Source organism: Hevea brasiliensis, chromosome 17 (assembly GCF_030052815.1).
Source record: "Hevea brasiliensis isolate MT/VB/25A 57/8 chromosome 17, ASM3005281v1, whole genome shotgun sequence".
NCBI classification, from domain to species: domain Eukaryota; kingdom Viridiplantae; phylum Streptophyta; class Magnoliopsida; order Malpighiales; family Euphorbiaceae; genus Hevea; species Hevea brasiliensis.
Genome location: NC_079509.1, coordinates 53,469,997 through 53,475,407, shown reverse-complemented (window position 1 = coordinate 53,475,407; position 5,411 = coordinate 53,469,997). Strand labels below are relative to the sequence as shown.

General features: G+C 29.5%; 1 pseudogene; it reads right to left on the bottom strand.

Moving 5' to 3' along the window:
• Positions 1–1,039: 1,039 nt before the first annotated feature.
• Positions 1,040–5,132, bottom strand: LOC131168923 (probable terpene synthase 6; annotated as a pseudogene).
• Positions 5,133–5,411: the final 279 nt, after the last annotated feature.

Below are 5,411 nucleotides of genomic sequence, written 5' to 3'. Positions count from 1 at the left end.
TTTAAGAATCGATAATTGAATTAGAACCATCTTAAATCAAACTAGAACCGAAGGAATGAGAGTCATACTGAATTAGAACTGAAACAACGAAAAATTCATTTGAAACCAAAATAATAAAGAACCAAATCAGGATCATACCAAAATTTCAATTCAATTCCGATTCTTAGATAAATTCTAAACCGAAAATGCAGACCACTAACCATAAATATATGAATTTCATATTCATGGCTAATGCTATTAGCTATGAATTAATGTCTCAGTGATATTAGGTATAATAATGGGATGCCTAGCTACAGGTGACGATGTAAGCGCAAGTCAAAGAATTGGCACGCAAGAAGCATTGTCCTAGATTAGATGTATTAAAGTGATCTAGTAATCTGGGTTTAATTGGATAGTGTTATATTAAGTTTTTCCTAACTTTATTATTATTATTATTATTATTATTATTATTATTATTATTATTATTATTATTATTATTATTATTATCTTTGCTTGTGAAACTGAAACACCATTAGAGAGAAGTAGAGAAGTGATGCTTAGCATTATTGTTTGAGTTGTTGTTAAAAAAAAATAATTTTTTAAATGTTAAATTTTTATAATAAAAATATATTAAATTTAACTTTAAATCATTTTTTAATACTTTCTAAGCTATTTTTCTCAATATTAGCTTAGATTTGGTTAAGATTCTTGAAAACATCGTACTAAAAAAGAAATTCTTGAAAAGAAGCACAAGCATCATACAAATAAATTTTTAGACAATGATAAAGCGATATAATAAAAATTCATATAGGCACAGTGTGTATATGTATACATACATATATCATCTATTCACATAATAATTTTTTTTTTTTTTTAAGAAACATAAAATTGCACACATTATCAAATTACAAAGCATAGCACCTTAATTATTCATAATTAAGATGCAGAGAGAGATGACACATAGTGTTTGGCCTCTCGATCATTTGTTTTATTTTACAACTGATATATAGCAAAGCAAAGCACACTATTTATTCTTGCCTTTCCGGCACAGGGACAATCAGGGGAAAGACATATATACGAAACTCATCGTATTATATATTAACTTGGTCTTGCAAAGGAAGTGGCTCCAGAAGCAATGCTGTAATTTTATCTTTCAGACTAGATGAGTTGGTGTAGGAGTCGTCAAATCTGTAACAAACCTCTGTTATTCGAGCAAGGTTAACCAACAATTGGAGAATAGGACTTGGCAGAGCAGTTGGCTTCATGCATTCTTCGTTGATGTCCTTCCATGCATTTGCGCAAATTTTAAGAATCTCTTCCACAGCCTTCTTTTCTAAAACGTCATGTTCTTTCATGTAGCACTCTACCGATGAAGCGGAGTCTCCTCTCTTTTGCTCAGCCTATATTTTCATGCAGTTGAGTTAAAAGTGATTAAATTTCTTAAGCATAAAATGAAATTGGATACATCCAACCCTGATTCGACAACCCACTGCAGCATTGAGACTAAAAATTTTCTCCGTTTATGCCTTTGGGTGAATCAACTAAGGGTTATTCGTACTCTCAACACTTTGGAGCTCAATCTGTTGTAGATCCCCTTATGGGTTGGGTTAAACCAGAGGCTATGAAATCATTTAATAGGCGATAACCTTTTTTGTTTTTTTTTTTTTTTTTTTTTTTTTTTTTTAAATTCAAAATGGAAAAGAACGAAATTGGAATTTCGATCTATGTGTTTGTGTATACCTGGTGGGATACTATGTCGTTCTCAAGACGCCCAAGTACCTTGACAGCTTTGACAATTTTTGGGTTACTTTGAAGCCACCGATATTCCTTGATCCCTGCAATCTTTTCCATTCCAATAAAGCCTGCTGCTACAACTAAGCCATAGCTGCTTGACTCAGAATCATTTTGCAAATACACATCAAATGTTGGCACATACCCTTCATTAAACACTGTGCCTCCATGCGATAGGATCTCAACAAGTTTTTAAACTGATGAATTAATTTGCATTATCAAAAGTAAATTAATTAATACCAGCAGCCATAAGCCAACCAAAGAAAAAATTAATTGATTAAGTTGAATATATAAAGAATCTAGACAAATCTTACTTCTTCTTTTATGTGATAGGCACAGTAGGATCTTCCTTCCTTACTCGCAATATTCTCTGTTTCCTCAAAAAGATTCAGTAATTCCTTGTAGAAAACTTTCATGTAATCTGGCAGTTCGTCAGTAGCATCAATATTGCACCTGCTTATATATATAACTATTTAGACATCCAATTTCTTCATGGACATAATAGTAAAATGATTATTTATTTTAAACAGTAATAACTAAACTGCAATTTGTATTATTAAAATCATAATTAGTATTATTTGTTTTATGCATCACAGTAAGTTCACTTCTTGATCGGTTCTTCAACCCGGTTTAATATGGACTAGGATACATATATTGTGTAGTAAAACACAACATTTATGATGGGATCCATATATTAAATAGTTGAGACCCACATATAATAAAATCATTATACATACAATTGTTATTTTAAATTATTTTGTAAATTAGAATAAATTATTTCATACAACGACTATATGTATAATAGATAGATTTTAATCATTGATTACGTTAGGACCCACATAAAACCCATTATAATTAATGATTGGCAAAATCATTGAATATACAACGATTGTATTTTATAATTTAGGTGCACCCACACACTTGTGCCTTGAATACGTGATGTACTGTAAATTTTTCCCCAAAGGGCAAATCATCCACGCTAAAACTATGGGCAATAAAGTTATTTAGTTAACATCTTTTATGATTTGGCTCCAAGATTTGGATCATAGTAACAAGTTGAGGAGCAAACTCACTTGCCAACTGAGTTGATTCCTTTTTGGTATTTTAAATGTCTCTGCAAATGTTTTTCACTTAGCATGTTAGATCTTAGGTCGGAGTATACGAGGGCAGCCTACTGACTAAGATTTAATCGGATTTGTCCATATTAAATTGTTGCTGATTTTTTAATTATTAATAAAATCACAGCTTATAAGAAAAACAAAAAAGTAAAGAAAAGGATAGCAAACCTCTCGATAGCATCTGTGAAGGCATTGACTTCCTTCATTGTAGCATATGCATCGTATGTGTCATCAGCTAGTGATACCTGTTTCAAATACTTGGTCATCATCATCCTTGAAAGAGCAAGATGAGGCTCAAACTGAATGGAACACGCCCAGAAATAGATTTCCACAAGTCTGTCTCTTGCATAGGGAAGTTTCTCTGCAAGATTTATGTCTTTCCACCACCTAAAAATATTGATGTATAATTATAAAAAATTATTTACACGTGACATATGAGACCTAAGAATTTAATAAGCGGGTCTCACAATATATCATATAAACTGCGTCGTCTAGGTAAGAAATATTTATATAGAAAATATATCATTTATATAGTGCCCTTATTATCTCCCAAACCAAAGTTTACCTTGCCATCAACTTGAGCTCCTCTCTGTGCAATAATTGCACTCGATTGAAATCTAATTTTGCAAATTCGAGTAGGAATTCATTTGGAGATTCTTCTTTTTCATAGAAAGAGATGTATTGCCAAGCCTCTACTCTGGTTACTCCCTTGTGAAACGGAAAGATCAGAGCATTCTTTATACGTTCAGAATAATGGGGTTTTGATTGCATAGCCAATGACTCCAGGTGTGACATTGTAAATTCAAGAGCTTCATCGAGAATATCTTCTCCATGCACACTCATAAAACTTCCTTCATACAAGATGAGAATGCCTCTCACATCTTTGATGATGCTCTCCTTGAACTCTCCATTTCTGTCCTTGAATTTCTTGAACACATCTAATTCATAATAATCCTTCACATCATATATATTTTAATGGGAAAAGACATATTTGATATTTTTATTTTTTAAATGAAATTATTATTATTATTATTATTATTATTATTATTATTATTATTATTATTATTATTATTATTATTATATCTTTGATGAGGCACTTACCACAAGTCATTTTGAATCCGTGTTGTCTCAAGATTTGAAAAAAGAGAGCTGTAGTGTAGAGATAATAATCATTTTCATCAAAGAGTTGAGGAACCCAATTAAAAATATGAATTAATTGTTCTTCAATTTCCCTCTCAAAATGATATGATAAACCAAGTCGGCATAATAAGTTAATCAATTCAATTTTTTTGATCGGATTACTTGCATCAGCCATTAACATGTCTTTGACCTCTTCTTTGAGCGTTTCCACCCGTCTAGTCCACGATTCATATTCCTGTGAAAGTAGTTTGGGAATTTCTTAAAAATTCATGTAAGTTTGAGGCTTAAAAAAATGAATTAGATATTCATGTAAGTTTGAGGCTTAAAAAAACGAATTGGATAATATAGGTAATCTAAGGCTTAATTTTATAGAAAATAACTTATATATAAAATATATTTTTCATATAAATTGTTTTTCAAGAAAATGTTTTCCATAAAAATATTTTTCAATTGCAATATTAAACTATTATATATGTTTATGTTATACATATATAAGTAATTTTACATTTTAATAAGATTGTTAAAGTATAAAAAATGGCTTCCTAATTTGAAAAGAAGAAAATATTTTAAAAAGAAAAATAGCTTAATTTTCCTTTAAACAAAAATATTTTTCATTATTTGATTGCAATATTAAACAATTATATATGTTTATATTATACATATATAAGTGTTTCCACATTTTAATAAGATATTCAAAATACAAAAAATGACTTCCTAATCTAAACAGAAGAAATTTTTTTTAAAAAAAAAAAAACTTAATTTTCCTTTAATTAAAAATATTTTTCATTTATCTATTTTTTGAGTGTGAAAATATTTTTCATGATTATATTTTTCGTGAGCCTCAGATTCACGAGCATTTTTTTTAAAGCACAAGAAAAACAGAGGAAACAAAGCACCGCAAGATAAAGAGTTACTTACTGAGTCCAGCAAAGAAAAAGAAGTAAAGCTGTAAGAATCCCACACAGGAGGAGGGAACACTGAGCGAATTTTGGTTTGGTCAGTGTTTGGCTGTAAATGAGGTTGCACTTCCATTTTTCGCCAGGAGGAAAGGAAGGAGAAGTATAGCATGTAACTTAGCTGCTTGTTAGAGCCGCTAACAAAATATATAATGTCTGTTTGACATTATTATTAAAACTAATATCGAGAAAAATAGCTTTTTAAACATATTAATAAAAAAGTATTAAAAGTTGATTTAAAGTTAAATTTGATATATTTTAATTATAAAAATTTAATATTTAAAAAATAATGCTTTCTATGATTACTTGATTCCATAAATAGTATAATTATTTTGTAAGATAATTTCATATAAAGTTATAGCTTATCTCATAAAATTTTTGTAAGATAGTTATTTTTTTTGTAAAATAATTAATTATGAAAATTTTA